The following is a 23,779-nucleotide window of genomic DNA, read 5'->3' as shown; positions in this document are numbered from 1 at the left end:
ATTTTAAACTACCAGATTCATCCGCGTTGATAGGGAACTTGCAGCGTCTAATTGTCGGCTTGCCGAAAATCTGCTAGGAGCTCTAATCGTGTTTCTTCAGCACAGTTATAAAAATTCCATTTTTGATTTAACTTGATTTTTGAATAATCATTCGGAGATATTTTCAACGACTCAACGGAACCACAAGCTTCCAGTAAGAATCTTCAGGTTTACGGATAAACTATTGGTTTTAGCAGTTCCTACTAAGTACTTTGTGGGCTTCGTTAGCGACGTCAGTCGTTTAGGCGTATTGTGAGTGCCACGGAGTGAGGGTTCGATTCCCGCTCCAGCCGGAGGGAACTTTTTGTCAAACGAAAAATCCTCCACTGGTCCACTGGGTGTTCCATGTTGTCCGTTGCCTAATGTTAGTAAATGTTCAGTCTGTGCAACCTCTGGTTGAAGACGGTGTAGTTTTTTTTTTAAATAATAACTAAAACATGTAGTTAAAGTTCTTGTTCAAAAGAAGTAAACACTACATATTCTAAAAGTTTTTTTTTTATTTTTATAGTAAACATTTATACTTGGGGATCCCAGGCTTTCCAGGTTTTTACAGGGTTTTCCAGGTAGTAGATACTCTTCTAGTAGAACATTGTTGATGCTGATACTATTTTCTTCATTAGAATGTTATCTATGAGATCTGGTAGGAACTTTCATTGCACTCAAATTGAAAAGGCAGACATTCGTAAGTTTCTTTATATTTTCTGAAACAGTCTATAGGAGATTGCCAACAAAAGCTCAAGACGAAATGGAAATATTGCTTATTTTTACGATATTGTTAAATAATAACGAAGTTTTTTAATTTGATTGATTGATTTGTCTTTATTAGAGACTTGCAGCCCTTGGCTGGTTCGTCTCTTTAGAACGAAGTTTTTTAGACATATAAGTAGATGATATTTAGAATACTCCTACCGAATTCTTAGAACGAAATTTCTGTAAGAACTACTGAAATCATACGTTGCTGAATTTTCTTCAAAAACTACTGAAAGAATTTTAAAATATTTGTTTTAGAATCTGTACAAGAAAAAGGTGGAAGCTCAGGTAAAATATTATCTCCTGGGCGCCCATTAAAAACACCACCCCCGGCGAAGACTGGCGCTCGAGCCTAGCTATTTAGCACTGTAGTTGGAGGAAATGCCAATGCAGAACCCGTAGCTTCCGGGAAGGTAAGCCCAGCTCCCTGGGTTAGTGGGTTGGTGTCAGGCCCTGCGAGCCAGCCGTAAAAAAGACTAGCACCGGAAAATCAACAAGAGAAGAATGCGAACCGATACCAATGGCGACGACCACAGCGACGAAAAGGGACTTGCGATTGGAAGCTCGGTACGTGGAACTGCAGATCTCTCAACTTCATCGGGAGCACCCGCATACTCGCCGATATACTGAAGGACCGCGGGTTCGGAATCGTAGCGCTGCAGGAGGTGTGTTGGACAGGATCTATGGTGCGAACGTTTAGAGGTAATCATACCATCTACCAGAGTTGCGGCAACACACGTGAGCTGGGAACAGCTTTTATAGTGATGGGCGACATGCAGAGGCGCGTGATCGGTTGGTGGCCGATCGACGAAAGAATGTGCAGGTTGAGGATCAAGGGCCGATTCTTCAACATTAGCATAATAAACGTGCACAGCCCTCACTCCGGAAGCACTGATGATGACAAAGACGCATTTTACGCGCAGCTCGAACGCGAGTACGACCGCTGCCCAAACCACGACGTCAAGATCATCATAGGGGATCTAAATGCTCAGGTAGGCCAGGAGGAGGAATTCAGACCGACGATTGGAAAGTTCAGCGCCCACCAGCTGACGAACGAAAATGGCCTACGCCTCATCGATTTGGCCGCCTCCAAGAACATGGCCATTCGTAGCACCTTCTTCCAGCACAGCCTCCCGTATCGTTACATCTGGAGATCACCACAACAAACGGAATCGCAAATCGACCACGTTCTGATTGATGGACGGCACTTCTCCGACATTATCGACGTCAGGACCTATCGTGGCGCTAATATCGACTCCGATCACTACCTGGTGATGGTTAAACTGCGCCCAAAACTCTCCGTTATTAACAACGTACATTACCGGCGGCCGCCCCGGTACGATCTAGAGCGACTGAAGCAACCGAATGTCGCCACCGCATACGCGCAGAATCTCGAGGCAGCGTTGCCGGACGAGGGTGTGCTCGATGTGGCCCCTCTAGAGGACTGCTGGAGTACAATCAAAGCAGCCATCAACAACGCAGCTGAGAGCACTATCGGGTACGTAGAACGGAGTCGACGAAACGATTGGTTCGACGAGGAGTGCAGAGCGGTTCTGGAGGAGAAGGATGCTGCGCGGGCGGTAATGCTGCAGAATGGAACCCGACAGAATGTGGAGCGATACAGACAGAAGCGGAAGCAGCAGACCCGTCTCTTCCGGGAGAAAAAGCGCCGCCTGGAAGAAGCGGAGTGCGAGGAAATGGAACTGCTGTGCCGTTCACAGGAAACACGCAAGTTCTACCAGAAGCTCAACGCATCCCGCAAAGGCTACGTGCCGCAAGCCGAAATCTGCAGGGATAAGGACGGGAGCCTCCTGACGGACAAACGTGAGGTGATCGAAAGGTGGAAGCAGCACTTCGATGAGCACCTGAATGGCGAAGAGAATGTAGGCACGGAGGACCAAGGCAGCGGAGGAAATGACTATGTTGGTGCAGCAGAGGACGGGAACGAACCAACTCCCACGCTGAGGGAAGTTAAGGATGCCATCCACCAGCTCAAAAACAACAAAGCGGCTGGTAAGGACGGTATCGCAGCGGAACTCATCAAGATGGGCCCGGAAAAGTTGGCCACCTGTCTGCACCAGTTAGTAGTCAAGATCTGGGAAACCGAACAGCTACCGGAGGAGTGGAAGGAAGGGATAATCTGTCCCATCCACAAGAAAGGCGACAAGTTAATGTGTGAGAACTTTCGAGCGATCACCATTTTGAATGCCGCCTACAAAGTGCTATCCCAGATCATCTTCCGTCGTCTTTCACCTAAAGTAAATGAGTTCGTGGGAAGTTACCAAGCCGGTTTCATCGACGGCCGGTCGACAACGGACCAGATCTTCACCGTACGGCAAATCCTCCAGAAATGCCGTGAATACCAGGTCCCAACGCATCACCTGTTCATCGACTTCAAAGCGGCATACGACAGTATCGACCGCACAGAGCTATGGAAAATTATGGACGAGAACAGCTTTCCCGGGAAGCTGACTAGACTGATAAGAGCAACGATGGACGGTGTGCAGAACAGCGTAAGGATTTCGGGTGAACTATCCAGTTCATTCGAATCTCGACGGGGACTACGACAAGGTGATGGACTTTCCTGCCTACTATTCAACATCGCCCTGGAAGGTGTTATGCGACGAGCCGGGCTCAACAGCCGGGGTACGATCTTCACGAAATCCAGCCAATTTGTATGTTTTGCGGATGACATGGATATTATTGCTAGGACATTTGGAACGGTGGCAGAACAGTACACCCGCCTGAAACGTGAAGCAGCAAAGGTCGGACTGGTGGTGAATGCGGCTAAGACAAAGTACATGCTGGTAGGTGGGACTGAGCGAGACAGGACAAGCCTTGGCAGCAATGTTACGATAGACGGGGACACTTTCGAGGTGGTAGAAGAATTCGTCTACCTCGGTTCCTTGCTAACGGCTGACAATAACGTGAGCCGTGAAATACGAAGGCGCATCATCAGTGGAAGTCGTGCCTATTATGGGCTCCAGAAGAAACTGCGGTCAAAAAAGATTCACCCCCGCACCAAATGTACCATGTACAAGACGTTAATAAGACCGGTGGTTCTCTACGGGCACGAGACGTGGACGATGCTCGAGGAGGACCTGCAAGCACTCGGAGTTTTCGAGCGACGGGTGCTAAGGACGATCTTCGGCGGCGTGCAGGAGAACGGTGTGTGGCGGAGAAGGATGAACCACGAGCTCGCTGCACTTTATGGCGAACCCAGCATCCAGAAGGTAGCCAAAGCCGGAAGGATACGGTGGGCAGGGCATGTTGCAAGAATGCCGGACAACAACCCTGCAAAGTTGGTGTTTGCTAACCATCCGGTTGGTACAAGAAGGCGTGGAGCGCAGAGAGCACGATGGGCGGACCAGGTGGAGCGTGATCTGGCGAGTGTTGGGCGTGACCGAGGTTGGAGAGCTGCAGCTGCAAATCGAGTATTATGGCGGCAAATTGTTGATTCAGTATTATCATGAATTTGATGTTAACTAAATAAATGAAATGAACAAGAAAAGCATTGGCTTTAATAAAGACTTTCTTTAAGAACGTTGACTAAAAATAAAATGAAAATTTCCTTGAGATACATTGAAGATCTATTAGAAATTAAAAAAAAAATAATCATACGTTTATTTCCATAGGAATTGAAAACCTTTGATTTTTTTTTCGAAAATAGGTGGTCTAGCGGCTATCGCTTCTGATTCGTCTGTAGAAGGTCCTGAGTTCAATTCCTGACCCGTCCCTTTTCTCCTGCTTTGAATCTTTCTATCTACTTTCTCTTCTCTACTTATACAACTTTTGTATATGCATAAGTTCATAGCCATCGCAAGAAGATCCAAATTTCACAGCACAGTGTCAATCTATCATATATAAAACGCCTACAAGTTTAGCAACCAAGCGAACTGTGCCGCTTCTCCTTCAGAGTAATCTCCAAACAATCTCTCATCAAAATATATCCCCTATCCATGGATCGCATCACCAACCAAAGGTGACTCCCAGATCGCACATCCAACCCTACTAACAAATACCCCATCCGTGGTGGTTGTGGGGACTCAGAGTGATCTTGGACTCTAGTAGCAAGCAACGACTATCATAGTCTAACATTCCTTCTCCTTTCCAACTGACTGTAAGGACTTGGCCAGTGCCGGTATTGATCCAAAATGGATGAGCTGCAGTTGAATCTCATTGCAATTCATACCAGTTAGATCAATCACGGAGGAATAAATCAGATTTGATAAAACAAGGCACCTGCAGAATTTTTAATTCATTTTTTTTTCAATAAAAAACATTCTGGAATTACTTGGAGAAATCGTAAATGTTTTCTTTGGAGGATAGATTCTCTAGGCATTCCTTAAAGACTCTTCCAGCAGTATTGCCAAAGTGACTTCCAACAAATATATCCAGAGGTTCCATTAAGTAGTAACGAATCTCTTTAAATTCCTCGTGTAATTTGTCTTAGTATATTTTTTGTCTGAAATTACTACCTCCATTTCAAAAGCCTCGCTGAGCTGCTCAAGAAACTCCTCCTTCAGCGTAACATTGATTTCTCCTTTGTCAGGCAATTCGAAAAAGAAAAAAACTCTAGGAGTTCATTTAGGGTTTTTGTTTTTGGAATTCACGATGTATTTGACGGTAAATACAATGTTTAATGAAAAATATTAGAATTTTTCAATTAATCACCGAAGGTACCCTAAATAGACTTTATGGACAAATAACTTATATGGTCTTTATTGTTTTTGCCTTTCTCGTACACTAAGTGTACTGGAAAGGCTACACGGTGTGTTGAAACAGGATTATTATCGCACTTTCATGAACCTAAAATATTTTTGCGTTATAAGTTAGCCTTAGCTATGTAGATTAAGATTCTGGAGGTTAAAAAATCTTTCATCGGGGAAAATGAAAATAAATTCGATTTTAATATTTTACCACTTTTCTCATATTATATGGTGTATTACGCAAATCTGATGAACCTAAACTCTGCTAGAAAAAGTCCCCTTTCTAATAATAAATTAGAATCTTTTTAGAGAGAAATGAATACAAACGTCTTTACAACGAGTTTAAATTTGTTTGGCGTTCGTTTCATGTGTCCAGCCCACCGCAGTCTGCCGAAAGTCATAAATCATTAAACAAATATGGTGATTTAATAACGGTATTTGTTTAAATTCATGTAAACTGTCCAATTAAGTTATTTTTGAGCAAGTTTAGCAGAAATACTGAAAGCTCTTCGAATATAATAAGAACTATTAAGTATATTGTGCTCTGGTTTTGCAGGGCTCGATGTTTTATTAACAAGTGAAAATTCATCATATTAATACTTTTATTCGCTTGTTGGACACATAGGGCCGATATCTTCACTCTGGCTTAACCCCTTCGGGACGACTTTTTTCACCAACCTCGCCGCTGTAGAACGCATCGGCGAGGTGTTAATGACCCCACCGTCCTGAAAGGGTTAAGCGTTAAACCAGGTTTAACTATACTAGTAAGCCTGGTTTACCGGTTAATCCGCGGTGAAGAAATCGGCCCTTAGAGAATAGCTTTTAATTACTCTTTCGGCACACGTCCTTGATACACGTACTTTAAATTATGCATATGTAATCATTTTTTTACAGTGAAATCAATCAATGTTTGGTTGAAACAGTTTTAAATATGATGATGATGAATCTGAGCGTGTTCGTGGAATACATGTACGTAAAAACAAAATCAAACCAAGTACTGGACACTGAAGATGACCTCAAATCTTAGTGGAAATAAAAGAAACAGTACTTAACTCGATTTTCTTTTTACTTTGTTTTAGATATGTTCATGTTACATTGTTTTTTTTTATCTGTATTAACGAGATTTTTAGCCCTAGGCTAGTTCATCTCGGGACCCACGCTTTACTTCCCTTCCGAAGGAAGAACTCACATTTTGCGAGTTTGTCGGGAGTGGGATTCGATCCCAGGTCCTCGGCGTGATAGTCAAATGTTCCAACCATCACACCAGGTCCGCTCCACTATGTTACATTGTTGTTTATGCTGAGAAAAAAGTAACTAAATTTACAGATAAAATAAAAATTGAAAATGTGGAACAAAATTAAGAAGACATCAATGTTTTGGAAATGTCAGAAAGTATAAAAAAACAACAAACAGTGATGTGCAAAGTGGAGCAATATGAGGTTTCGATACAACTTTTTAAGAACTGTTATTAGTTCTTCTGTGCTTCATTTAGGAATCATTGGATGACATTGATACATTTTGATTGCTTAATAGTTATAATAGAAGGAAGATGATTGGAAGGTATCGAGTATACGGGTTACTTTTGTAATTCAACTCTAATGGATAGTTTCCACTTTATAAGTACAGTGTAGTGGTTTCCCTGTTTTATGACTAGTCGTTTTAATCACTATTCCTTTTTTGTTTCGTTTTTATCACGCTCTTCAAGAACAAGTGTCATTTCTTCCCATACTGAATCTGTTGTCAAACTCACTTTGCAAAAAAGAATGAATTTTACTTGGGAAAAAAGGAACTTTATTTTATGCAATCATAACATTAAAACCATTAAAATGCATAAAATTTTTATCAAGGCATATATTAAGTATGCGTTGCATTCGGTAGGGTAAATTCTTAATAAAAACTTGTGATGTTAGAAAAAGATTTCAATAAAATTTGTATAATTTTCCTTGAACAAATGATTGTTTGATTAAAACAAATTGTTATGACATTCAAATTGCTGATCATCTTACCCCGGTGTACCTTATTTTAAATCAAATGTTGAATTATCATTTTTGAATACATTAACACAATATGACAACGCCAATCTTATGTATTATTTTAGTATTTGATACTTGAGTGAGTATTCACTATTCACTGAACAAAATCCACAATCTGTGAAAATTTTAAGATTTTGTATGGACAAAAGTCCTTAACAGATCAGAGGTAAAACTTTTACAAATAAGTCGCACACGCTCAGTATAGTCGATTCTACTTTTTGGCAAATAACCATGTGGATGTGGTTTGACATGCAAAGTATGTGCAATTAATACCCATCATTTCAGACAAATTAGCACATGAAGAATATGTGCTTCAAATGGTATAGTCACATGTGTGTGGTGCTTCCTCAAATGTATGAGTCGCACTAATGGGAAGTATTTGTTTACCTCCATTACGAATACTTATGTACCAGACATATGGAAGGAGTGTAGAGTTTTATGGTTTATGACTTTCGGCAGACTGCGGTGGGCTGGACACATGAAACGAACGCCAAACAAATATAAACTCGTTGTAAAGACGTTTGTATTCGTTTCTCTCTAAATAGTTTTATATTTATTATTAGAAAGGGGACTTTTTCTAGCGGAGTTTAGGTTCATCAGATTTGCGTAATACACCATATTATATGAGAAAAGTGGTAAAATACTAAAATCGAATTTATTTTCATTTTCCCCGATGAAAGATTTTTTAACCTCCAGAATCTTAATCTACACAGCTAAGGCTAACTTATAACGAAAAAATATTTTAGGTTCATGAAAGTGCGATAATAATCCTGTTTCAACACACCGTGGGCTATATGTTCACTCTAAAAATGACTTTTTGATAGGAGGCCCGGAGGGTCAAGTCACATATACCAATCAAGTCAGCTCGACGAATTGAGGTGATGTCTGTGTGTATGTGTGTGTGTGTATGTGTGTATGTGTGTGGACAAAAAAACTCACATTACTTTTTGGCAGTAAACCTCAACCGATTTAAATGACCGACGGTTCATTCGACGCGGAATCTGGTCCCATTGTTTCCTATTGAAAATGGTTCGGATCGGTTCAGCCGTTCCGGAGATATGGCCATTTAGGTGTTCCGGAACGGTACCCCAGGAAGGGACCAGATATGAAAATGCATCAAACCTATGCATGCGACACATCAAACCACGGCATTTTCGATAACCTGATGAACGGTAAGCAGAAAAATAGTCTAAGACCACATCTGAACCGGTAGTGTTCCGGAACCGGTTCCGGGTGTCCCGCCGGAAGTGGCAAATATCAAAGTGAACCAAACCCATGCATGAGACACATCAAACCACGGCATTTTCGATAACCTGATGAGCGGTAAGCAGGAAAATAGTCTCAGACCATATCTGAACCGGTAGTGTTCCCGAACCGGTTCTGGGCGTCCCGCTGGAAGTGGCCAAATATTTTCTATTATAGGTCCATCCAAGTATAACATACTTCCCCGTGAAATACAGTCCATAAGAAATCGTAATAATTTCAAAAACAGCGTTAAGCGATATTTGAGAGACAATGTTCGTACATTCCTATTATAAATGTTTATATTAATCGTCAGTAAGCTACTTTTAGATAATTTTTAATAATTAAGTTCTGGTGTTTCCTTAAAAGGACTTGTCGTCCACTGGAAACACCTCTTTAGTTAATATTTATAAATTCCAATATCATTCTCCTTATTGTATTTTATGTCAAAATTCTCAGCAATAATTTAGTAGATTGTTTGTTTTGATTTTTGTTGCCAGTTTGCTGAGAACATAGATGCGTCCACTACCAGGGAGCTCGTTGCTGAGCTTTTTGGTGTGGGGGAGAGTGGAGGGTCGCATTGAAAAAAAGAAAAATATATATATACAATTATACCAAACCCATGCATCAAACCACGACATTTTAGATGACCTGATGGGCAATGAGCACGAAAATCATCTCAGACCATATCTGAACCGGTAGTGTTCCGGAACCGGTTCTAGGCGTTCCACTGGAAGTGGTCAAAAATACAATTTAACCAAACCCATGCATGCGACACATCAAACCACGGCATTTTCGATGACCTGATGGACAATGATCAGGAAAACCATCTCAGACCATATCTGAACTAGTAGTGTTCCGGAACCCGTTCCGGGGTTCCCGCCGAAGCGGTTAAATCTGAAAGAGAAACAAACCCGTACATGCGTCACATCAAATAGCGGCTTTATAGATTACTTAATGAACGGCAAGCAAGTGTTTCGGAATCGGTTTTGAGTGGGCGGAAGAGGCCAAATGTAAAAGTAAACCAAATCCAGGCATGTGACACATCAAATCGTGGCTTTTGCGATAAACTGATGAAGAGTTAGCTAGAAAATAGCCTTACGTCACACTAAAGACAATTGGTAGTGTTCCGGAATTGGTTCCGAGAGTCCCGTCGAAATTGTCAAACCCTGCATGTGACATCTTCAATTTGCAACGTTTTTGGTTAACCGAAGAGCAGTTCACAAAAGACAATAATGTTAGACCATATTTGGTTCAGCCGGTAGTAACCCGGAATCAGATCAGGGTAGTAAAATGTAAAATTTAACCAAACCCATGGATGCAGTACATCAAATCACGACCAGTCTTGTAAACATTCGACACTTTTTACTACCTTCATTTCGTTGCCGCAGTCGGGTGTCAGTGCGCTATCGTTACCTCTTACCTACACACAACACAAGCAGTAGAACGAAGATCAATAAACATAAGAAAGGGTCAATGTCATCTGACACGATGACATGTGTCTAATTCTAGCTTTACGCATAGATTTTCAGCCAATTCCGATTATGAATGTTAATATTAGTTTATTATTGCATGTTGCATTGAATACGACACACATATCAGATGGGCAACATAGCTCTTATTATGGGAGAAGACAGGAATAACAAAAGCCGAACCGTCTCCCGAAGCCGCTATCTTGGTGAAGTGCATTCGTTTGACATTTTTGTTTCGAACAGTAGTTTGATTGCTTGTGTTGCGAATGTCGGAGACAAAGGAGGCCGAATATCGACGAAAAGGTTCAAATGACTGTGATCTCTAACAAGACTGATCACGACTCATCGACAACCTGATGGAAAAATAGGGTCAGACCACATTAGATTCCCGGTAGTGTTGCGAGTTCAGCTGTGGTTTCGAAAGTGGTTAGAAGTAAAAGTGAAGCAAACGCATTCATGCCATATATCAAATCGCGGTGATTAGGTAAAGGTGAATAAATAGCAATAAAATATTCTCAGACCATAATTGGGGCAACCGGTAGTGTCATGGTCCATGACTCATGGAATCAGATCCGGCTATCCCACCGGAAATTACCAAATATAAAAATGAACCAAACCCATACATACGACACATCAGATCGCAGATTTTTTGATAATCTAATGAACGGTTAGCAAGAAAATAGCCTTAGATCACATTAGAGACTAGCTGTTGTGTAGCAGAACCAACGTTCATGTGAAAAATTAAATCGTGGCTTTGTTTAATGGCCTGATAAACATTAGGTGTGAACAACAGTGACGAATAGGCAGGCCCGGATTAAGGATTGTGGGGGCCCGGGGCCCGAGCGGATGTGGAGGCCCCTCGAAGAAATAACCGAACATGGTATTCCTTATTTTCGAACAGTATTTGAGTAATATGAAAAATAAAGCTAACGTTTGCAACCAAAAAAGGTTTTTGTGGGGGCCCCTAAAATGTGGGGGCCCGGGGCCCGGGTCCCCCCGGCCCCCCCTTAGATCCGGCCCTGCGAATAGGTCTAAGTTCTCATATATGAGAACAAAATATGGACAAAACTAAAGCGATCTCGTCACATCGTACCATTTCAGATTCCTAAGGTGTAAATTTATAGCAGGATGGGTCAACGTTGAATGGAAAAATAATAATGTGATCGCGTCAACAGAAGATGGTGGTTGTTTTAAGGAATTTTGAGTTCTAAAACTATGTAAAATAAGTGTATTTGGTATGGGAAATATGTTCGGAGTCCAACAGAGTATCCAAGATAGCGGTCCAAAGTCCAAGATAATGGCCCAGTATTCAAGTTAGTGCCTATTTTATAGGATTTTTAATTCTTGCATTATATGCATATTTTGTATGAAAATATGTCCAGAATTCAAAATTTGTAATCAGAAAACCCAAGCTGTGCGCTGTTTCACAAGGTCTGCAATATGACTATAGTTTGAATGGGAAAGAATGCCGGTCTTCGTCCAAAACTGGTAACCAGAAAATCATAAACGACATGCCAAAATTCAATACGGCGACTATTTTATGTAATTTTAGGTGCAGAGTCCAAAAATGAATACCAGAACATCCAAGATGGTGTCTCAATGTTCAAGATGGCAATTAGTTTAGCTGGCGTAAAATGATGACCGGAAATTTTAAAATGACGTTTCAAAATTTTGCGGCTTCATGACACTTGTTTGGTTTGAGTTTTGGATCGCTGTCTTATATTTTCTGAATATTGGATGTTATGTTAATATAAAATGTATCCATATTGAGTAGATTTAGCAAGCAGTTTTAATTTTGTATTTATGTCAATGTCATCAACATGTCGCTCGAGTTTTGTTGAAAGGGTATTTTAAGGCACGAGAAAGGCACCATCACCGCTAGGTGGATTAATTAGGGTTTTTTTTAAAGTGGACGAACTTTTCATGGATTCATTCTAAAAATGTTGCAGCCAAGTTGTGGTTACCCACATGACGTTAGAACTTTTTTGCAATGATTCACGACGCTAGAAAATCTTAAGTTTTCTTCATTACGGTTTCCCTTCTATAGAGTCGTGTTCGTTTTTGAAAGGGTTTTGCCTCAGTCCCATCCAAACGTATGGAAAAATTATTTCCCACGCTCTCGGGTATCATATCCCAGACAGTCGTGCGCATTGCGAGTTTGTAAGAGGTACTCAAAATCCACTCATGATTCCACTTGAGACTAGGGCTGCGCCACCTGTTTAATTGGACTGGCAGCAATGGGCCTGCAAGTTTTCTTTTGCAATTTTTGCTAATATCTTAGAAGCTGTTAAACAATTGTTGAGTTATGGGTGTTTTATTTTTTGCCCTGAATCATTGAATTTCTTGATTGTTTGAATTTTTCTGGGCTCAGTATTAGATGAGCATGAGATTATATGTTTTCAATGCATCGTTGAGAATCATCCTGAAGTTTGCTTCCATTCTTCGTGTAATTCTGGCGGACTTTTTGTTGACATTCTTCTTTTTTTATTTGAATCATGTTGTTGGAGAGCTTTCACTGATCAGAGCTTAGTCTTTGTGCACTTTAGATTTGTTGCGAGCAATCGGGAGCTACCAGAATGCAATCTGACTTCACAATGTGACATTTCTGCCTAAATGACGATGACGCGGGTGGCTGAGATTGACCATGCCTACTAGGATCACTTGATGTGCCGTGCGTCGTTGTCCACGTTTCAATATGCCAACAAGTATCTACTGTCATACAGTATTGTATGAATGAAGTAAGATGTGAATCTCTTATCAATTAAGTACATCATAATCCATATTACCATCATAGAATCGAATCACTAACCTTAAAGATGATGATTGCGCGCTCCTTCTTCTCCTGAATTAATCCGCTTGCTTCGCCTACTAAACAGTGTAACGTTTCTTCTTCGAATTCACTAGTAAATCTTTCATGTATTTTCCTGCAGGAAAATTCACAAGACTTCGTTCAGCTCAACAAAAACCCCTGCTCCGAGTATTCTTCGTCTGAGCTCACTGCCTCTAAGCAGTTCAGGAGATTTTTTTTCCAACTTATTTTCACCAACTGCCAGAAATGAAAAGAACGTCGTCGGCTCTAATTTTCGGGTCGAAAACAATTGCACTTCGTTTTGCGAAATCACCACGTCGCCACTTAAGTAAAAACCAGAAAATCACCACCCAACAAAGTAGGGCCCTTTCGGGGTCAATCAATTTCGGAGCCACACTATACTGCTGTGCGCTGCTAGTGTTGCCAGGTCACTCAACCGAGACCGAGACGTCGACTACTTTTTTTCCTGCTCTCTGTTTGCGTCTCTTCTCGTTTTGCTGTTGTTGCTGTTGTGTCGAAAGAAGAATTTGTCTTCAAGGTGGCGGCGACGAACCTCCTCCGGTCGCGTTGTCTTGTAACTTCTTCGGTTCACCAACACACACCACAGTTGCGACACTCTCCCGCAGTAGAAGAAAAAAGAGCTGGTTGAAAACGGAAAAAAACGAGATTGGTCAAGAGGAATTTCTTCACCGGAGCTCTTCCCTCGGGAACGTAAAATCGATTTGTGGCTTTTGCGCTCTGTTCGTTCGCGTCTCGCCTACTTCGATCGTGTACAAATCGACGTTTTTTGACTGTGACGGCGGAAGTCGTCTCAAGAAGGAGTGACCGCAATTCCGCGATTCTTCGTGAAGGTTTTTTTTCTCGCGATCACACAAAGCACTGTCATTCACTCGATTTGGTCACTATTAAGCACTCGTTTTTGCTTCCACCCCCGAACGGATGCGGCTTTGATTAGCACTTTGGAACTGCATTCCAAATTATTCACATTATTCTCCGGTTTCTGTTTTTGTTTTGATGTCACCCGTACGATCGCCAAAACAATGGATTTAACCTTCAAATTCAGAACTCATTCACGAGCGAACGAGCGTCAGCATTCGCACTGGTTGGCGCTGTCAATGGAGTTTTTCACCATTCACCACACACACTCTCACCACCCGCGAAAAATTCTCTCGCGATTTTGTTCTGGTTTTGTGGTGCATCCAAGCTACGGGAAAAGACCCGTAATCTCACGTACAATTCTTCCGAACTCTCGCTCGATCGATGCTGTGTGATCGATTCTTATCGCAATGGAATCCTATATGGAAGACGACAGCGGAACACGGATGAACGGACAGACGAACAAACGAACTGATAGGAGGTGGATAGGGGGTCACACACTTTCTCAAGGTGCAGAGAGGTAGACGCGGATGACGAACCGCGATCAGCAAACGACTGGGGGTCTGCGTCTGGCAGCGAAGCGAAATCTCTACAGACTGAACCGGAGTCGGCGAGCGCACCGAACGGGGAGCCCATTTGGGGGTTCGTGGACTCGCCAGAATGACGATCGCGTTGCGATCGTTCGTTTTCTTGAGAGAGAGAGAGCGCGTGTTGATGTTGGTGTGATAGTGGGCGTGAGTTAAGTCCATTCATGTTCGAAAAAGATGGCTCAGCTGGATGAATTGGGGAGAAATAAACAATGTTATTCGCGTTATATATTATTAAAGAAAGTTTACTCGAAATTTGAAGATGATCAACAAAATATTAAGCTTATGGACAACGTTAACTCATTATCAAATTTATTTGCTAATGTGAAGCGCTATTTGAAAAAAAAAAATACTTCAAAATGTTATTCTTTTTATTGTGACAACAGTCAGTTGTGTGAAAGGTACTGCAATATGTAAAAAAAAATCACTGAAAATCGTGGAATTCTTCCAGATGACATGTTTTCTTAAAATTCCTCTGAGAGAAAGCGAGTTCCTTTAAAAACTCTTCCAGATGTTCCTAAAAAATAATCCGTCAGATAGTTAATTCAGAGTACCTCCAGGAACTCTATAAATTCTTTCGGAAATTTCTCAAGACCATTCAAAAGTTCCAAAGAAGCTTTCCAGGTAAGTTCTTTAAGAACTTTTCCAGTAAATCCTCTAAAAGTTCTTTCATAAAGTCTTTAAGACATTTTCCAAAAATTCTGCCGAGAAATTCTAAGGGAAAGCTTAGAAAAATTATGCGGGGCTTCTTCCAGAGTTTCCCAGAAAAATCTTCCAGAAGAGTTGTGAAAGTTTTTCCAAATTGTTTTAGACATTCTCAAGAGCTGTACTGGAGTTCCTCCATAATCTTTACCCCGTAAATTCTTAAAAAAAATGGGAATTCTTCGGAAAATTTCTCTATTTTTTGTCTCCTAAAGCATCGCAGTGAAATTTGTTTTCAATAGAGTTTCTAAGCATTCTTCCCAAAGTTCTTCTAGAGATTCTTCTAGAATTTCTACCGAGATTTCTGCCAGAAGTGCCTTCGTGAGTTTTTGGGAAGTTTATTCCTAAGCTCTTCCAGAAATTCATCGGAAAATTCTTCAAGAAGAACTCCATGAATCCATTCGAGAAATCTTCGGAGCGTTGCTCCTGTGGGGTTCGGATGTATCGTCGGAAGTAATTCCTCGGGTTTTGGTCGATTTTAGCAACTTCTATTCAATCCGCTCGCAATCCCAGCATCTTCTGCTCTCCTTCAGTATCTCCCTAAACTAGGTTCAAACGCTCATATGTTTCATTATGAGCTAACGAGGCCTAACTCCTGAGCAATCTTCAATCTCTTCGATATGGATCTGTTCTGTCGCTCTACTTCTCCATGTTGCTGCGGCCAGTATGGTATGGTATTTACAAGACTGATACCCATATCTTCACAGAATATTCTGAATTTGTCGCAAGAAGTGCTCAACTGAGGACCATTATCGGTGCGTAGAGTTATGGGCACACCATAACGACAAAAGATCTTAGACACTTGCAAGATAGTTGCGTTCGCTTTAATCTGTCGAGATGACACCGTTTTTCCAGAAGCCCCTCATTAAGCTATTCCGGAAGAGGTTCTGCCAGCAATTCTTCTAGTAATTTTTCAGGGCCTTATTTCGGGAATTCTTACAGGAATTGTTGTGGAATGGGGCGCGTTCGGTGTAGTACTAGATTTTTAGTAATGAGCTGAATTTTAGTATGGTGAGAAGGTCAATTCTTGGTTTCTGCAATAAAATGGTGCAAAAAGCGTAAGGTATTATGATTCCTTGCTTAATTTGATGCTGTTTGAGCAAAACTTAGGAGAACTATGTTGTTTATGTTGCAAGAAATGGAGAAAACAACAACACTGTTGCCAAAGTTTTGTTCAAATAGCATCAAATTAGGCAAGGAATCATAATACCTACGCTTTTTGCCCCATTTTATTGCTGAAACGGAGAATTGACCTTCTTACCATACTAAAATTCAGCTCATTACTACAAATCTAGTACTACACCGATATGTCCTTTTGTTGTTCTTCCAAAAAATCTTCCAACTATTTCTTTAGAATTTCTACCCAATGTTCGTCCGGCCATTCATATTTTAATTCTTCTGATCGGCCTTGCAGGACTCCGTCGATTTCCTCAGGAACTCTTTTAAGAGTTCCCAAAAAAACTTTTTCATGAGTTCACCTACATTCTTCCATCAATATTATCAATAATTTATGCTGGAGATCCGCCTGGATTTTTGCAAAGTATTTTTGAGTTATGCAGTTCATTTAGAAACTCATGTAGGAGTTCTTCTGAGAAATTTTAAAAATTCTCTGCTCTGGGAATTCGTCCCAGAAACTCTTTAGGAATTTATCCAAACATTCATCTAAGAATTCCTCCATGATATTTTCAGAAGATTTTATTATAATTTTTTAATACGATTTAATGAGAAATATTTCCTAAAATTTTACCCGGATAAATGCATTGAACTCTTTGCAGAATTTTTCTAGCAATTACTCCAAGGAATTCTTCGACAATTCCTCTAGGGGTTTCTCCAAAGCCTCCTTCATAGATTTCTGCATGGATTTCTTCAGGATTTTGCTCAACCCCTTCTGATATTTCTAAAGTAATATTTCCAGAGGCTATTCCAGGAAGTACTCCGCAGATTTCTTCACGAATTTCTTTATCCAGTTTCTGTCTTAGTTTCTGTTAAGATACATGCAGTATTTTTCCGAGAATTTCTTAAACGGATCTAAATATTTCTTCAATTTTTATCAAAGGTTTGCTCTAGATATTCCTCAAGTATTATTCGCAAACATCTCTTCTGTAAGAATTTGGCAGAAGTTCCCTCAAGAATCCCTCTTGAATTTTTTCGATGAATTTGTTTTTCTTTCTAGAAACTCTTTTTGGATACCTACACGAATTCTTTCAAAAATTCTTGAAATAATTATTCCTCCAGAAACTCCTCCAAGAATTCTTCCAGAAATTTCTCCAGGAATTTATTCTAGTAGTTTGTGCATTGATTCCAAGATTGATTCCTCGAATCATTCCTCCATGGATTACCCCGAAAATTATACCAATAAATTATGCTGGGATTTAACCTTAAATACCTCCTAGGACATCTTCAAGAATTTCTGAAGACACCTGAACTGCATGTCAGCTGCTCAACAACTACAGAAGAAGACCTCATTTACCTTGACGACCACGAAGCCCTCGTAAGTAGTAGACATCAACTCCTGGACGGGGAATTTACCCGTCGTCCATATCGCCGCAATTCTTCTGGACCCATCTGACGAGACCCAATGCCGTTTAATGGTAAGTATTTTATATGGGTCTGCTATGATGGTGATATCTATCCGCCATTCAGTGACTTCCTGAAACAGCAGTTCCTGAACTGCGTCACAGTGGTTCAGGTATAGCTTTGACTTGTCAGCTGTGGTCTTCTGAAGGCCGGTCACCATGGGCCCCCCGTTGGGTACTTGCTGTGCGCGGATGGTTCGGAATAAATCAATCACTTGGGAGGATTCGAAATCTCAAAAATCAAGATTAACGTCTTATCAAAATCTTTGTCAAAAGAGAGAGAGAGAGTGCATTACTGGTTCTATTTCTGTACCGTTAAAGTTTATGTTTAGATGACTTCTACATTGTGTCCGCCATTTCAGATATTGACTGGTATCGAGGCCTTGACAGAAATAATCGGTAGATCAAAGAAACGGAATACGATCATCTTACTGGAAGGCTGCTTGAATTACACTAGTTTACAAAATAAAACGAAAGTCATGAACTTCTGTCAACGACCAAAATTTTTGAAGCACAATTTACGGCGCTGATTTCGAAACCGTGCTTAAAAAATTTTCAGGTAGAACAGTTTTTGAGTTTTAGCTCAATATTGAGTTTTACAACTTTTCAAAATATGGAATTTACTAAAATTCAAATATCTTGCGTTATGTTTAACCAATTTTAAATCTTTTTCCATAAATTGAAAGCTGAATATAATACCATTCGATCATCTGAATGCAGGTTTTGCGTCAGATTGATGAAATTCAAGATATTGGTAAGTTTAAGGGACGATCTCCTTGAATTTTAGCAATATTTCCAAAAATATATGAAGAAATGTATGTTTTTCAGTAAGTAAAAACAATTTAAAAATTCTTTCTCAACGTTTATTCGACATTTCATATGTAGGCGAGTTACAGTAAAAAATTCAGCTCAATCGGAGCATTGGTTACGAAGAATGAGATGTTTGAAGTTACTTTGCTTAAAAATAGAACAAAAATCGATTTCAAATCATCAACCTTGTATGGAAAGTCGAAAAAAATTCCGCTCTACTGTAATTTTTTCCTTCGTGTTTTCGAACTCAGGGCATGATTTTACACCAAAAATGATCATCAGCTTACCGAGTTCAAAAATGCTGTAAACTAGTGTTATTAGACGGACGCATTTCTTACTCTGACAGGAGGGAAGCCTTCGGCACATAGATGGTCCCATATGCCATGACATAATGTATATTTAAATAACTTTAAGCAAAAAGTATGAAACGGGGGAAAGATGTAGGATCTTAGACCTGATCATAGTAGTCTTGTTATATGAGGGGCCCAGATGCAAAGGGGTGTAACTGACCATTTTGTCGATTTTGAGCTGAACATATCACAAAATTCTTCAGATTCCAAGCTTTCAGGAACATTTTTAAGTCTAATTTAACCCTCTAATACCCAAATTTTTGATTTTGATCTAAATATAATTTTTCGTCATCTAAAATCGATTTAAACATGTTTTGGAAAATGATTCTTTTTAATTCTCGATTTCGTGAATTTCAGTTTTTGATTTTTATAATTTTTATTTTTTAACATCCCCACACTTTTATATTTTTCCTGGAAGCCTATCTGGGGTACGGATTTTTTGAGATGAAAACATTTTGAGATTTTATGATTATTGTTGAAATATTATTATTTTAATTTTTTTCATAGAAATTTTTATTTTCCGTGTAATTTTAAGGAAAATAAGTTTAGAGTGTATTCGATTCCCTTAAACTGTTAAACAAGGGTAGAATGATTTGGGAAAAAAATAAAATATGTTAATTGTAGCGATTAAATACAAAATAAACAATGATTTCTAAAAGGTGACTAAAACATCAATTTTTCAATGATTTTAAAAAAAATGTAAATACGCTTTAAAATACACCAAAAACCATTTTGAGATATACAAAACAGCCTTAAATATCAGCCAAAAATATAAAAAAAAGATTTTCCACGAAACAAAAATTACAAAAATGCTCAAACTATACCCCGTCTAAAGGCGGGGTTGGGTATTAGAGGGTTAACGATGATTGGAAAAATTACAATAAATCGGAGAAAATTGGGCCGATTTTGCAATTCCATACATTTTGTATGGGATGAAAAATTGGTGAAGAACTTTGAACCTCATTTATTCGAAAGTGGGTTTTTGTCACTTACACCCCTTTACTTCTAACCCCCTCATATGCAATTGACATATGCACCGTAATAATAAATCATTATTGTTCTAACCATCCACACGAAGAGTCTACAAATACCCAATCCTCCTCCTGAATCTGCCCTTCAGGCTCAGCTTTTCCATCTTTCCGGGACGCTTGGCTTGGGTATCACTTGCCGGAATTACTGCCCTTCAATTTCAGTGCTAACTACCACCTAGCCTTGCGGCCCGTTCCTGGTATGCTCCTCACCTAACGGCAGCCACACACACACACACGCTTCTGCGATTGCCTGTCATAAACAATCCCATGCGCCACTCTTTTTCCTGCAGAAAGACAGGAGGAGAAATCGTATGAGGACCACCTTCACCGATTGAGAGTGTCACAGTGACATGATCAGCAGTGAATGCTTCAGAATTGCATCAAATGCCCCATCCTCCGGACAAACCCCGGTGAAGCGTACCAGCGAAGGAAGCGGTGACCTGAAGCACCAGGATTCCGGTGGAAACCAGACCATGGAACCCCCAGGCGAGACACGTGAGACGTCTATGGACTGTCCAGAAAACCCCACGTGGCCGTGGCGTGCGGGCAAACAGTAGCCAGCAGGTCTCTAATCTCGGCCGATTAGGAGTAATACTGTATGTAGTACTAAAGCCTATAATCATAATCATTGTTAGAGTAGGCTGAAAACGAGGAGGAAGTGAATAAACGTAATTGCAATTAATGTTCACAATCGAACAACACGGTTTGTTACTATTCTACATTGGCGACGAGAGTAAAGTTCAGTTTTCCGCGTTTGATTTGTTTATTGGCCCTGAAGAGGCATAGCAGATAGATTCAGACATTTGTGATATGAGTAGTATTTCAAACAAGGAAGATGTCGTGACTTGATCAAGGACTTGATATTGTTTGAATGAAAGCGGGTGTTTGAATTGGCTAAAACAAATAAAAAGGAAGGAGGTAGGGAAATATCATCCTTAGTGAAGCTTGACAATGTGTAGAATTGGGAAAAGTTATTTGGATTTAAATAATCGGATTTGAACGGAAGAAGCTAGAAATGTGCGAGAAATACTACTCCAGCATACAACAAGACAATAAAAGTTGAACGATAAAACAGTTTGTAAGGAGGATCCTGATAGGGGTCCTTAAGTTCCTGCCTTTTGCGCCAGACGACCAAGTCGTCTGCCAAGACCTCCGATCAACTGTGCCCAGCTAGCTATGGTTTTGCCCAAAACAGGATCCTTCTTCTTGTATTTCCCAACACTCCCATCAGAAACAATTCCCACGATTCTGTCCTCTATTTCCCAAATTCCCGTCCAAATAATTCCCACTATTCCGTTTCTATTCGTTCATCCAAAAGAATATCTTAGTTATTATGTTGCATAGAGACAAGTTTAAAATTTATTCAAAGACCCGTTTAAAAATCAAAAAAGAGAAAAATCCGCTTAAATGTTTTAAAATTTCGTATTCGTTTTTTTTTGTTTTAAGAAAAAAAGACATACATTCCCCTGCTCTATATCCTGCAAGAGCCAGCTACTTACTGACTAACCATCGAGAGTTCTCCCGGAGCAATTCGCTAGCCTACGGTACCGAACTTCTCGATGGTCACTCAGTCCCTGCTCGTGACGTCACTCCCCTCTGCGTTGTGTTCTGTACGTGAGTCTTCCTACCCCTCTACTCTATTTTCTTCCCCTACTATGAGCCATTTTACGAGACGTTTCGGATCAGCTGATCGCTCATTTCATGAATGAAAATTTGACTGGAGGTTGCGCCCAAGCCCGTGAGTGTTAATATCAATATCAACACTGTTGTCGTTTCGTAAAATAGACTATTCACAATAAAAGGTCCCTACTCGTGTTGTGTGATGGTGTGTGTCAGCTTTTCGGTACTTACAGTTTGGTGACGTTTCGATACCTAGCCGTAACCCTCTTGGGGTGCTCTCGTCACCGTGGTTGTGGAGTTTAGGATTTCTCTGGGAATGAATGACCCCTCACGTGCAGCACACACAACTTACTCAGGCTGACGTTGGTTCACAAGTGGCAAGAGTGAACGCGGTTGGGTGACGCCTGGAGTTGTTGCTGCGCAAGCGGGGATGCTAACATTGTCTGCTTGACAGTTCGCATCACATTCAAATGCGCTATATCGCCTGCTGTGATCATTCTCTTTATCACATTTTTAATCAGTACATCTTACAGTCGAGACTCTTATAAGATCACTGGTCGGGGGGCGCAATAGGAATCCGCTTAATAGGAGACTAAGAGCTTATGGGATTTCGGCATTTTGGGGGTGTGGCCTATTATCTCGGGTGTGTTAAGAGTTAACGCAATACTTTCTTCGGCAAAGTTTTAGGGCTTGATAAGATCTACCATTTAGAACTTTGGTTCATATGATTAGTTGGCAATTTGGCCGCTAGAGGGACCATCAACAATTTGATGCTAAATTGCACTACAGGAACCATATCAGGTTGTCAAGCAAACCCTACGATATGCGACAGATCAAGACCCTGATAATTTGGAAGGATAGTGTCTTCAGGAAAGTTGTTGGGTACGCCAATAACTTACTGAAGATGAGTTGCGTGGTTCGAAATTCCTCCACTGGGCGGCGCTAGTGAGCAAGTAAATTTTCAAAACCTCATATCTCAGAATCCCGATAACTTAGGAAGATGGTGTCTTTGGCAAAGTTGATCAGTATGACATAAACTTACATAAAAATAAACACTTGTTTCGCAATTCTGCCACTAGGCGGCACTAGTGAACATGCAAATTTTAGAAATCTCATAGCTCAGAATCCTGATAACTTAGAAAGTTGGTGTCTTCGGCAAAGTTGATCAGTATGACATAAACTTACATAAAAATAAACACTTGTTTCGCAATTCTGCCACTAGGCGGCGCTAGTGAACATACAAATTTTAGAAATCTCATAGCTCAGAATCCCGATAACTTAGAAAGATGGTGTCTTCGGCTAAGTTGATCAGTATGACATAGACTTGCACAAAATGGGACACTTGTGTCAGAATTCTGCCTCTAGGTGGCACCAGAAATCACGCAAATTTTGAAAATCTCATAGCTCAGAATTCTGCAATCTTGGAGAGACTGTATTCTTCATTGATGAGATACTTGGTTTGGAATTCTGCCCCTGGGCAGCATGCATATTTTATTAGTTGTATACCTTGATGACAGTCGGCCTCAAAGGAATCTTCCGTGGAATTTTTAAGAGTATGCCAGCTGAAACTACTAGTCGAATTAAAAGAATTAAAAAATTAAAGAATTGCGAAACAATTGTTTATTTTTATGTAAGTTTATGTCATTCTGATCAACTTTGCCAAAAAAAACATCTTTCTAAGTTATCGGGGGGAGCGACACTAGTTTTGCTGAGCCGAAAACCCCCCAAAAAGGTCGAAAAAATACGAAAAAAAGCAGTAAACACCACCTAGTGGCAGAATTTTGAAACAAGTGTTTATTTGTATGTAAGTTTATGTCATACTGATCAACTTTGCCGAAGACACCAACTTCCTAAGTTATAAGGATTCTGAACTTTGAGATTTTTAAAATTTGCAAGTTTACTAGCGCCTCCTAGTGGCAGAACTTTGAAACAAGTGTTTATTTTTATGTAAGTTCATGTCATTCTGAACAACTTTTCCGAAGACACCAACTTTCTAAGTTATCGGGGGGAGCGACACTAGTTTTGCCAAGCCGAAACACCGCCAAAAAATCGAAAATAGACGAAAAAAACCGGTAAAGGCCGCCTAGTGGCAGAATTGCGGAATAAGTGTTTATTTTTATGTAATTTTATGTCATACCGATCAATTTTGCCGAAGACACCAACTTTCTAAGTT

At 40.4% G+C, this 23,779-nt stretch overlaps 1 protein-coding gene across 1 annotated transcript in view; it reads right to left on the bottom strand.

Annotated features, from left to right (window-relative positions):
• LOC109400513 (ATP-binding cassette sub-family G member 8) overlaps positions 1-14,520 on the bottom strand; it is a 274,620-nt gene extending 260,100 nt beyond the window's left edge. The window contains exon 1 of the mRNA XM_029859993.2: positions 13,055-14,520. The gene's annotated coding sequence lies outside the window, so the exon portion shown is untranslated. The remainder of the gene's footprint in view (positions 1-13,054) is intronic.
• Between the last annotated feature and the right edge of the window lie 9,259 nt (positions 14,521-23,779).

This window comes from Aedes albopictus, chromosome 1 (assembly GCF_035046485.1).
Source record: "Aedes albopictus strain Foshan chromosome 1, AalbF5, whole genome shotgun sequence".
NCBI lineage: Eukaryota > Metazoa > Arthropoda > Insecta > Diptera > Culicidae > Aedes > Aedes albopictus.
Note: the sequence above shows the minus strand (reverse complement) of the source record. Positions and strands in the feature narration are given on the sequence as shown.